Genomic DNA, 13,547 nt, shown 5'->3' on the forward strand with positions numbered 1-13,547 from the left:
CTTTTATCAAAGCAAGATTTCTGCAACGATCACTGCTCAAAGATTTTGTAGATCATTGCTCAGGGTACCTTCACCACCTGTGACAGTTCAGAGTATCACTATATTTATTTTCCTCCGGTGGAAACAGTAAGCTTTATATAAGCAAACAGAAAAATATTTTATTTTCTCAGGGAATAAAACATCACAAAAATACATTATTTTGATTTTAAAAGGTCCTCTGTCTCTTCAGAGAAGACTAACAATTACTAAAACACCCAAAATAGAAACAAATATTAAAATATTAAAAAAACCACAGTCATATACTATTTTCAGCTTTCTTTATAATACATACTAAAGCAAACAAACTAAAAATCCTTAGCACAAAAAAAGTCATGGGCAAATTTAAATATAATAGGATGTGTTAATAAAAGATAAGATTATAATAACAGTATGACAGTTGATGGAAATCAACAGATTAAAAAAAGTATATGAAGGTTATTCACCCAGCTTCCCAGAACAATCAAAATATCCTCGATCACTCTGATGTCACCACCCATTAAAAGCCTTCATTTTTTTTTAACATATTAAATGATTGAAGGAAGAATAATCCTCCATTTCTCACTCTCTGAATTCTGTTTTTAGCTGATCAGTGAGCTGACAGTCACAGGCACTCTGAAAAGATCATTTATTTGGGTATAATAAAAAAAGCTATTTGCCAACAAATATAAAACCCCCACAGAACAGATCAGTTCATCTTAATAAAACACCTTTGGAATAAGGATGCTCTTAGCAAATCAGATACAGAATAATAAAGAGCAAGATAAACATTGTAAAGATTAAAAAAAATTATCATCCAGTTACAAGTCAGTCACGTATGGAGATGCCGAGACAGCAAGAGCTCTTTACAATAGTCCAGATTTAGGAATTTGATTGTCTGTGCAGAACAAGCAATGCAATGATGTTACAAAAAAGACAAATAACATAAGAGATAAATATTATGCTATGTATTAACAAAGATTTTGTATGCAAATCAAGGAAAAAATAACTAAAATAAGAATTTATTCTTTTTATCCAGCAAAGATAAAAGCTCCAAAATATCAGCATTTACAAATTTTGAGGACTAAAAAATTAAGAGAGGAGCCACTACATTGGTAAAGGTCCTGAGAGAACCAGACTGTATAGGTTTTTTTTATTTTTAAGAAAATACCAAGTTTGAAGTACACTAAAAATAACGAGGCTTATCCTGGAACAGAGAAAATGGTAGGGAGTAAGAGGAAGGCGGAATATAATCATCTTAAAATATGCGAGTCTCATAAGGAGGACAGTGATTAATTGTGCTTCACATCTACAGATGGCAGTACAAAAAACGATCAGCAGGGAAATTTAGACTACATGTTGTTAGAAAGTTGGTCCAAATAAAGTTTGTTAAGTTGCAGGACTACTTTGTATATAATAATCACTGAAGCTTTCAAGAACACCCAAAATAAACAGCATGCATGGACTTTTTTGGTTTTGAGTCCACGTCAAAATGGGGGACACACCATTCTAACACTCAAAATTTCTTTCACTATTACATTTTTAAGTCAAATAAAAATGTGTCAATACATAATCTCAATTGGCGGCCTTGTTAGAAATGCAGACTGGTACTTTTGCACTTATCTAGTTATTTTAGTAGGTAGTTTACAACTAAGGACAACTGTACTAGTTCTCCCAACTTAGTGAGGTTTATGAGAAAGTGATACATTTCTCCATTATCTTATTAAGAGTATCTACACTGCAACTCTCCATTTGTTTAATAAACAGTTTTTATACAGGAAGCACTCTTTTGTCATCATAGGTACAACATTGATAACAGTCACCTTATCAGATATTATAAACATCATAAAATTAATTATTACCTAGGTTTTAAGAAAAGTGTGTCTGGAGGGGAAATTTTATTTTGCTTTAAACAGTTTCTGGGAGGAGCATGAGTGACTACACCCAGCAGTACATCCAAAGGGAAAATGGAGGGAAATGCCAGTCCTCCTTCACAGGCAATTCCCAAAACAACATCTCAAACCAGCTATGAAAGGAATAAAGTTCAATCAGGGACAAGGACAAAACAACACAGGCGTGCTGACCCTACACAGCAGAAAGACAAAGACTGAAACATTCCAATTTTATTACAGAACTAATTTAGCAAAAAAACTGGCATAAACTCAGCAGAGCTGTACTGTGGGAACCCACATACTCTCATCTGTGCAAACCAGAGCTCAATACCAGAGAATCACTCACTCAAGGCTATCAACCTGGCAAGCCCTCTTAGTCCTATCGCCCTCTATGTCCAGATTGATTTTGACTGTGCATCAAAATGGGGGGATGAGGTCTTCATACAGTCTTTGATAAAAATCCACCAAGGACTCCTCTCATCCTACTGGAGATCTTCTACACGGAGGGGTGGCCTATCTTTTTTAAGAAATCAAGATCATGTTAAATTAGATTTTGTAGTGTATTGTATCTAAACACTACAATGAAAATGCACAGAAATACGCACAATTTCAACAAACAACCACTTCCTCAATAACTGGAATTCAAATTAAGATTTAAACAATGTTTTCTTTTTGTTCCTATTTTCTTTAATGGAATCTACCCTAATGCTTAAAAAATCCTCTTTCTTAAAGATGTGTTTTTAATCCTCTGCTCCTGAAAAATATGTCAATATTTTTAATGATCATCCTATAATTGTTCTCTTCAAACAAACCTTGAACAAACAATACAAGGCAACTCCTGCCAACTCTCTGACCACAGGTCAAAGAATACAGTAATCCTGTATTTTTAGCTCTTGAAGATTTTTTATTGTTATGGACTCTTGAGCAAAAATCTTTAGCAGTGAGCAAAGGACAACTGCATTTCAAACCTCTAGGCAACACATAACTTGAAATAGTATGTTACACAATGTCTTTTCACTTCTTTTATTGCCAGAGACATTATTTCTAAGTTTGCCTTCAATATTACCAGAAGCACATTATTACAATCGGGATGCAGAAATTTCAATTGCCATGCACCCAAAAGAGCAAATGGCCATGGAAACAAAAGGAGAAGAGATATTCTGGAGAGTGCTGGATTAATTTTTTCATGTAACATAACTGAAGTCTGCTCTGAATTTGACAGAATGGACAACCTCTGACAAAATTTGTTGGTTTTAACTACAGTCCTATCTGGACCTAATTACACAATAAATCAGATGCAGAATCTGCGGAAGTAGCAAATCTGTGACTGTGCAGGCTCTGCAGGACAGACTAAAGATAGATGCCTTACCTCCAGTGCATGAGAGGAAGGCATCTGAACTGAGCTCCACCAACATCGAATGTGTAAATGGGATAAAAATACTATCTGTAAATATTTAAGAACAAAAATGAAACCAAATTTTGTTTCCTTGACATTGAGCCTGTAAGTACAGCTGAATCGCATTTGAAAGCCTTTCTCTCCTTTATGAGGCATTAATAAATAATCACCGGAACGTTCATGCACTGTAAGTGGAAGAAGCAGAAAAGTTGCAGCTATCAATAAACTTTGGATATGTTTGAAGAGTTACTCATTTTGCCTAAACTTGTTATCCTGCTAAGTGGAACTAACAGTCTTAGTTCACTACTTAGAATCATAAGATGCATCTAGAAGGTGAGTGAGCTGTTCAAATTTCTCACAGGATACACTCATTCCCATGTGCTAGGCTGGGATCAGTGAGATGATTCAGTAAGGGGGAGAAACAAACAACCCAAATTAACAAAAACAAACAAACAAAACAAGACAAAACAAAAAAAAAGAACACTCCCCAAGAAACCAAGGAAACAAACAAAAAAACCCAAAAACCATAACACACCCACACCCACATACACCCACACCGCTGTTTGGGAGATTTTTTTCCCCTCCTTGAATATCACAAGGGGAAAATAAAACACAAACCAATTCTATTTACCTAGTCTAAGACATTACTGAATGCTTACTTCGGACAAACTTCATTGAAATCCTTATATTTAATAAAATGTTTTGCATAACACATGAGCAAGAGACAGATTGAGATAACAGATTTGAAAGCTTCCATTTCAACTAAAAGTCTCTCACAAAATTTAAATTCTGTAGTTTCCAGCACAAACCTTTGTAATATTAGGCTCATAGTAGAGCAAGCTAAAAGACACCATACTGCAGAGAGATGCTGGTTTGGAAATTCTAGAACTCCTATGAAGTGAAAAAAGTAGGAAAATATAAGAGCAAGGGTTCTCAGAGAAAAGGTAATCCATAGTACTGTCATCAACTGTAGGTTACTTGGATAAAATAAGCCTGAATTTTTATTAAAATAATCCTGAATGCTCTATTATACATTAAGCTAATCAGTGGGAATGCATCTGAAGATTTATTTAAGTACACAATCTTATTTCTCTCTTCAGGACTGAAATTATATACAAATTCTAAAATAAACTAAAATACATTATAATTAAATGCTCTACTTAATAACCTGTACTCTTTACTTCTGACCTTCTACTTTTAATCACTCCTTGCTCTCTGCAATATTAAAACAACCTAAAACTCTGCAATTTATAATACTGGAAAAAAACCAAAAAGAGCCAAAAGCCCTGTGCAGTTTTTGTCTGCTCTGAACCACTCCTCACACATCCAGTGTGATGTCCCACAGCCTTTTTACCTTTGGTGTCGTTTGATGGAGAGACTCTTTCAGCTGGTGCTTTTTGTGTGTTTCTCCAGCTGCCCAGTGGCATGTTTTCCATGACAGATGCTCTGGCTTCATTCTTAACATATGTTCCAGATGATAATTCCATCTTCTTTTCTGGATAACTTTAGAGCCAAGGGGTTTTTGAGCTGTCTAATGAATCTTGGCATCTGTTATAAATTCATTCCATTTAATACATAGTATTTTTCTAAGGCATTTGCTTTCAAAGGCATTTAGATGTCTGTACCTTTGTTGGATTTCCAGCTTTCACATCCATATGTTGTGATGGAAAGCAATATCTGAGTTGAAGTTTCACACCCTGGTCTTTAAAACATGGATTTTTATGACCGTATCTTATTTAGTTGGTAAATGAAACTGCTGCCTTGCCAATTTGTAATGCTAGCTCTCCTTACTGAAATCCCCAGATGACAGGCACCTTACTACTGAGATATATAAATTTATTCCTTTCTTGTATTCTTTTACTTTCCAGTGCAGAATTTGAGCTGGGAGTTTTCAGGGAAATTTTTTATTTGTCTGTATTTTTTCCTTATATAACAGTATTATAAACAAAGCACTCAAGAAAACCCAAACAAACAAAAATAATGGTTTTAACTTCATCTTCTGAACACTGAAAGACAAGGATGCTCTGCAGCATTACAGAAGTTACTGCAATTATCATGGAATTCTTGTTTGTTTCAGACATCTCATGCTTTCTCAAGTAAATAAAAATTACCAGTCCCTGTTAGCAATGCAAGCTTTCAGTATTTTTTTCTGAAACCCTATCTCCACATTAAACTTTCTCCATTTTATTACTGCTTGATGTTGTATCCAGCAATAGAGGTACCTCATTTCCATACCAAACTTGCTCACTTTCCCAGCCTACCTAGCCCATCTTTTAAACTTCTCCAATCTCTGTATCCTTCCCATTTTACCAATCTCAACAGGCTCATCAGCTGCTTAGAGCCATGCAAATATTGTAGTATTTACCAGTGACTCTGTCAAACAAGACCAAAGAGCAACTGTGGCAAAAGTAATGACAGATTTCTACACCAGAAATATCCAGTAAGAGTTACAGTATGAACCAAAAGAAAAATAACTTGAAAACATTACCAATACTTCCATTTCTACAATTTCAAACTAGGAACAGAATCTTTAACTACAATAGAAGCTGAGACCATCAATGCATATCTTTCTTTCAGAAAAAAGAGTGCTGCTCAGCACAGTATGAGCATAAAAGGCTATTTCCTTGGAGATTATCCTTAAAACAGACTCTGAGAAAGTTCTCCTGATCTTCACTGCCCTTGGTACCTGCTTGATACCCCAGGCTCCACAGCAGCTTACACTGTTCCATAGTTGAAAAGAAACATCAATGCAGTTAAGATTTACAAAAAGACACCTCTTTTTTCACAGTGAGGACTTAAGTGAACTTCACATGCTTTATTGAGCTCTATCCTGATTCTAAGTCTCTGCAAGGCTTTATGCATACTGAAACCTTTTGTGTTTCAGATGGCACATTTTCAAACACCATTCTCTTCCTATTGGATGTGCTCTAAACAGCAATACTGCATTCCTCAGACACTGGCTAAATCATGATGCATGGAATTTCTCAGTAGAGAGTAATTCCTAATACTTATTTATTCAGAGAAAAGATTAAAATACATTAATTTCTTGCTTTGTGTGTTAAAAAATAAAATATCATACTCTAAGTGAAGAAATACAAGCAGAACTCTAAAGATGGCAAGTTATTTGGAGCATTTTTAAATATGTTAATTGCCAAAAGACAAGAGATCATGGTAAGCTACCCCTTTTATAAACCATGCATGTAATCAATATAAAACTTTCCTCTGTGCTAAAGCTACAAATATATTGACATCAACAGCTCATGAACCACAGATGGTTTTAAAGGAATATAGTGGATTGCAAGAATGGAAAGGCTATTAATATGCTGAAGCTATAATGCATGATTGTGTTTACTACAAAAATACAAATGCTTACTGTGAGGTAATTTACCAGTGACAATTATTTCACTGAATTCAACAACCTGTGGTTTTCTATCCACCAAAATTCATAGAGATACTTTCCTTTTGTGAGGAAAGGTCAGACACACTCTGGATGACTACACAATGATGCTTCTGCACTCATGTTGCCTCCCAATAAAGAGCCTTTTTGTCCCTATTTATTTTATTCTGCTCTGGAGTGCCAACTTGCTACCTTTTTTACAGGAAAATTCATTACAAGAAACCAACACAAATTTGGATTTTATATTCTTATGCAAGAATAAGTTAAATTATTGAAGCATGTTCCTCAAAAAAAACCCAAAAAACCTATTAATGTTAGAATTTTTTAGAATGTGACCTTATTTGTGTGGGTCAAGTTTTTACTATTGAAGGAGGGGGATAACTATAGTAAAAAATAGTAATAATGTATTAATATTATTATTTGTAGTATTGTTATTATTACCTATCTACAGCAGATCCTTTAAAACCTCACCACCAATGCACTCAACGTCTGTGTGATTATCTATTAATGACTATAAGGATATGGAGGAAGCTGGCACAAAAAACACCTCAGACAAATACATTGCTAAGTATGACACAGCTATTATACACCACAAATAACATGCTATAACTGTTTCCCCAGCTGTCCATTTGCAGACTAAATAATATCTGCAGCTAACTTCTTGGATCCTCATCCTGGAGAGGGTGTAGGGGAACACAAGGTATTTGAAAAAATCCCTAAAACCAGCTGGTTTGGTGTCATTTGGGGGTTTTGACTCTTAGTTTGTTTCATTTGCCAAGGAAGTTTTCAATTTCATCTAATATCAGCATGGTGGTTCACAGAGCTGCAAATAACAGCAAGTCCCCGTCACCTCTGGAGCAAGGACAGCTGAAAAGGGAAATGTTCATTATCTCTACATAAGCCTCTTTGTGCCAACAGCAGTTTCACATAAAATCCTGTGCACATGGTATAAATTAGAACTATAAGACCTTGAGATTGAAATTCATCCAAAGGGATGTTAAATATAATATTTACAACAAAAATTCATTTAAAATATTCATGTGTAAGTTGAAATCAAAGAACGTGATCCTTCTCCAAACTTTGTTATATAACCAAGCAAACCCAGAAACAGGTATTCATTGCAAAGAATGACATTCGGACAAAACCTACTTTATAAGGATTTGACCTAATGTAGCAGAAAATCTACAAGAAAACTCAAGACTCACAAATTAACATTATCTGAAGTTTCATTGATTGTCCACCAACACACTATGAATATTCTGAACTCAGACAACCATCAAGTATCATTTTAATCTGCAATAATACCTAGAAGCCAACAACTCACTAACCTCAGAAGAGTACCTGTCTATCATAAACTTTGAGAGGTTTTTTGGTTAAAATACGCTTTTTAAACACCTTTCAAGCTATAAACACAAGAGGATTACAAAGCTACTCTATTATTTAGATTAAGGAACCACAATGTTCCAGACATTAGCCAAGCCACTCTTCTGTGAAAAGTTTCTGTTTGTTTAAAATCTATAAACACACAGGAATAGGAATTAGCTAACCCTCCTGGGGGCATTTTTTAATTCCATCGCATTTAGGACTAGGACAAAATAAATCAATGGTTCTTTTCTAAACACAAATTTCAAAGAAAACCATCTTGAAATACAAACTAGTTGCGCCACAGTCCTGTGGCAGTGACAATATAAGTTTTAGGTGCAGTTCTGTACCCAATTCACTCTTGCAAAGGTGGGGGCTGCCCCTAGCAGGGAGCTGTCCTGCCCCTCCACGTGGCCGCTCTCCCATTCCTGTGTTTGCCAGCTCTGCTGTTTGTGCAGCTCCATGGTGAGTCAGGTCAGGGAAATGATCCATCTGAAAGTTAGTTAGGACAATAAAAATAGATTCATTTTCAGCCAGATAAATTTCCTGGCATGATTCACCATGTCACCATTATGAGCACAAGTGCCAACACAACCAAGCTAGGGAAGGACATGACACTTCCCCCATTTCAGCAACAGCTTCCACTTAAGTTTCAAGTAAACATGGAAGAGCATCAGGGGCAAGTTTGCAAGCTTCTAATTAAAATATAGTAGCTGCTGCTGTTTCTCAAGATAAGAATAAAGTTGTTCAGAAAAGTTTCCAATGTATTAGTCAGCATGCATAAACTGGCACTATATTAAAAAAGCCAACAAAGTTCAAAACAGAGTGAATACCAGCCTCAAAGTAAAGCAAAAGATGCTATATAGAAGCACACTACTTTGAAGGAAATTTTATGGGTGTAAAAGTTATACCACTAATCCATCTGCAGTTTCATGAGATCAAAAGTGTGCAAGCATAGGCAGAGATGCTGTCACGTTCCTACAGATTACATTCTCCCAAGGATCATTTTTCAAGGGTTTCCTCCAGTCTCTCTGGAAGACACCTAACAGAAGAACTAACGTTAAGATTTTTCATTTTCTTTAAAAAGTTGTCTCTTTGTACGACCTAACAGATTTTACATCTTCCTCTGCAACGTGTCAGGATAAATAAAGACAAAAAAATCCACTTCTTCTCATTCAGACTAAATTTCAACTATTACATTGATTTTGCTTCCTATACAAAAATTATATTTCAATTATATAAAATTTTATTTTTAAAAGCCTGAATATTGTAATGTAAGGTGTTTAGAGTTTCACAAAGATAAACACATTCACATACAGGAAGTCTCTGAGTAGTAACAATACTATTTCAGCTTTATCTGAGGGAAACTGTGACTTGGACAAATTCAGGTTTCCACAACACTGAGTGCCAAATTTAAGGTACTACTGGCCTAGTTTTTTATATAATTTACCATCTTATATGTCTTCCTTCACTATGAACTAGGTTGTCCATAAATTTATCACAACCAAAATCACAGGGCTTTTGTATCCAGTAGCCCTCAAATCTCTTGCTGGTGGTGTGGTTCTCAGTACCTCAGCCTAATTAGCTATAAGTGAAGATTGCTCTGGTTACAGTAACTTTCTTATTGTGGCAATGTTGATAAAAGACTATCTTATGCGCATGGTATTAATGAAAAGTATAAGATCCTGAGATTGAAAACCATCCAAAGGGATCTTAAATACAATATTTACAACAAAAATTCATTTAAAATATTCATGTGTAAGTTGAAATTTTTAATTTGTAAAATTAAATTACACTAATTTTTTTTTTTTTGCATTTCAGCTGTTCAAATGTAAATAACTGAGGATTACACAATTTGGAATTTCTATGCAAAAATGGTAACAACTAATGAAACTGGAAACTTTCTAATTTTACACAGTTAATATGCCACCATATTGTAATTCAGTATTTTTGAGAAGACTACTCCCGAAGTCAAGACAGTCATCAATTTGTAAGTGATCTTCTTAAGATCTAGAAGATCTAGAAAAAAAAAGTGTGTTTTCTTATCAGTGTTCTGGCATCTACACATTCATTTCCTATCTTCCTATCAGCTTTTAAGAAAGCACTTGGTTAGAAAGTAAACTATAAACTAAGAATTTCCAGTAAATAAGACGTCAGTTGCAATGATCTGATTACAAAGAAATGTACTTAGGTTTATATAAAGTAAGCTAACAAAGCCCTGAATTGCAAGAGAAGGAACCAATAGCAATGTAGACTAGCTGAAAGATAGAGTAAGAGTAAGTAGTACTAGTCAGAGATAGTATTAAAGAGCACTGGAAAAAATGAGACTGGAGGTACACTAACATTACAGTTAAGGAGTATACATCTGAAGGAATCTCCCAATTAACAGCTACTACAAGCTGTGGCTTACACTGTGACCACCACTTATCCATTCCCACTGCCAAGGGCCCCCCAAGTCCATAAGAACAGACATGACAGTGCATCCAAAGCAAAGCTCTAGAAACATTCACATGTAGCTTGAACCAAAATCTAAGCATGCCTCAACAGATCTGCCCCTATTATGCTGATGGAGTCCTACCCTGGGAAGAGGAATCCCTCCCAGTGCAAGTTAAGGTCTGTGCTGTTGGAAATAAGCAACAATGTTGTGCCTGCAATTTAGATTAAACTGCTCTCAAGAACTCAAAAGATTGAACAGATCCCACTCACTTCCAGCATCTTTCCATGTTTTAATGGAAAAAAGCCTCTCATTTTGTCTACAATTTGTAGAGATGCTCATGAAGGGTCAACAGTTCCTCTCAGAAAACAAAAGACAACCAAGACAGCACTGAGTGGTTATAAAACCTCCTTCCCTGGTGTTCTCCCTAAAGTTTCTTTATTGAAAAAAAGCTTATTTTCAATATCTCAATCTGCAGTCTCATTTGTCTCATGCCCTAAAACTCTGAGTTCTTAGTCCAGTCCTACAAGTTTTTCAGAACCTAGTTTCAAGTCACAGCTGCTGACCTCAATAATGTTTTTGACGATTACAGCAGGGGCAGCATTAAAGAAGTGGTTCCCACAGAGGCATAAGCTGATTGACCTAGCTGAGGTGAGAAGAACAGGTACACAGACTGCTTCTTAAATAAAATAAACCACCAAGCCTTGGGAGATTTGTTGGGACTGGCACGTAGGTATATTGAGAGAGGATGATTTTTACAAGGTATCAGAAGTTCTGGTATTGCAAGCATATTATCCTTACAAAAACAACGTAAAAGTAACACAAACACAAAGGAAATTCAAGCGTAACCAATGTATTACAGTATGCCAAAGGTATTATACAGCATGACTATTTAAGCTTCAAGTAAAAAGTAGAGGTTTTAATAAGCAGAAAATATGTCTTTGCCAAATGGTTTCTCAAATTCTTCCCCAACAGCATCCCTTGGACATTGGCCGGCCGAGCAGTACTGCCAGGCCAAAAGAGTTGTGAGCAGGAAAAGGGCAATGAATTGTTAACATCTCGCTTCCCTAATCCCTGCAACAGAAAATGTTTATCCTTGCTTCATGCATAACTAAGTAGTGTGAATAAGAGAAAGCAGCATGAATGGAGAAAACCTTCAGAACGTGAGCAACCAGGCAGTATCCATCACACAGGAAATGGAACAGACGTACAAGAACATGAAAGGCCACTGGGTCCAGAATACTCCAAAACACCCGTTGCCCAAGTAGCTTCCTGTGGAACAAGCAACCTCTTGCTGTCAGGAGTAGCAAAAGCACTTTTCTACGACAATACTCAAGATATGCAAAAGCTTTAAGCCCAAAGTGATAAGCACCAGAAATATGCCTTACAAGCAACTGCAGGGAAAACAAACAGAATTTTCGCCACTATCATCTACAATATACAGCTCCATGTATGAGAGCTTCATTTTTATTGATGAGAATCAAAACTGTACAGCCATTTAAAAACTGGTAACTGTCTCTATTATAGTTACAATGAAATAAAAACAATTCTAAAAAATTTAAAAATTAATCAACCATGCACATCTATCTAAACTGGCATTCAACAAGGATATTGCAACAAGGATAATCTTGAGACTGTTTAAAATACTTTGCATTTCATGCTTCAACTTCTATTGCAAACTGTCTTTAAGAACAGAAACTGGTAATAATACAAGTAGAAGAGTTGCAAAAATTACACTCAGCTCTGCACTACCTAAAAAGTATCTGTAATAAGATTATTTAGCAAAGAGAGCACCTCATCCTAGTTACATCAAGTTTAAGATTTTCATATGGTTCTGATCCTCTTCAAGGAAAAGTATGGATAAAAAGGTTATCATTATTCCAAAAGGAAGATCTGGGTAGTCAGCTACAAAGTGAGTGGGACAGAGAAAGGGCTCAGAGGCTCCTCTCCCAGTGGGGTAGTTGCAGGAAAACAGCACCTAAATACATAAATCTGCTCATAGCATATGTGGGGGGGAAAAACCAAAAAACACTCAAATAATCAAAAACCAAAAACAACAAAAGCCCAACAATAAAAACATACAAACAAACAATAACCCCCAAAGAGTGCTGACTGCAAGCAACTTTACAGATTTATGTAAATCCATTTCTACAGAGTGCAAGATACAGCAATCTCTTAACTATCTGGGAATTTAAAAAAAATATATATAGCTACCATATAAGGATATAAGAAACGTCACACTGCCATTTTTCCTCCCTTTGGTCCACATGAAACTGCCTCTTTTAAATTATATATTTTGTTGGAACTTCACATTTTGAATTAATTAGATAGAATTACAGTAGAACAACTACAATATGAAAGGCTTATTTAGTTTCAAGTTATCAATCAAGACTTTACCTTAAACTACTATTTGCTAAGACAATTAGAAAAAAATAATTTCGATTTCTTCTACTTTATGTAGCAGATGTTCAACATAGTCTATTTAAATTTGTCTTCGTTAGAGGTGTGCTAAATTGCTCAAATAATTCAGACAATCTGCAAACAAGATTTCTGACAGGTTGTGAATAACACTCAATTAATACCATAACTTCTGAGATTAATTTTCCAATCAAGGCATTTATGCCCCCATTAAAAAAACATACCAAAAAAAAAAAAAAAAAAAAAACCACCCCAACAAAACAGAGGCAAAAGAAGCCACAAACATACCACATGACCTCAATCTCCAGAGTGTATTTCCAAAATTAACATCTGTTTGGTCTTGGTTCAACTGTAAAACCCAATGTCCACTACATGAAATAATACAGTTTGTTTTCTGGATTGAGCCAGAGGGAGGAGGGAGAAGGCATGTTACCCTAAGACTATAAATAATTTGTACTTTAAACAACAATTCTATTACTATTTGGAACAATAGATTTATTCCACTATGCTATTTATTCTTCTTGATAGAAGATATAACAATAGTAAATATTTTCCACACAGTTATTTCTCAAAATCCCATGATACCTGCATAATGTCCTGAATCTCAAAAATGAAAACAGAGCAGAGCTGAGT

The 13,547-nt window shown here is 35.4% G+C and overlaps 1 protein-coding gene across 2 annotated transcripts in view; it reads right to left on the reverse strand.

Annotated features, from left to right (window-relative positions):
• AKT3 (AKT serine/threonine kinase 3) overlaps positions 1–13,547 on the reverse strand; it is a 152,780-nt gene that overhangs the window by 121,363 nt on the left and 17,870 nt on the right. The gene's annotated exons all lie outside the window — the stretch shown is intronic.

The sequence above is a fragment of the Camarhynchus parvulus genome, chromosome 3, assembly GCF_901933205.1.
Source record: "Camarhynchus parvulus chromosome 3, STF_HiC, whole genome shotgun sequence".
Lineage (NCBI taxonomy): Eukaryota > Metazoa > Chordata > Aves > Passeriformes > Thraupidae > Camarhynchus > Camarhynchus parvulus.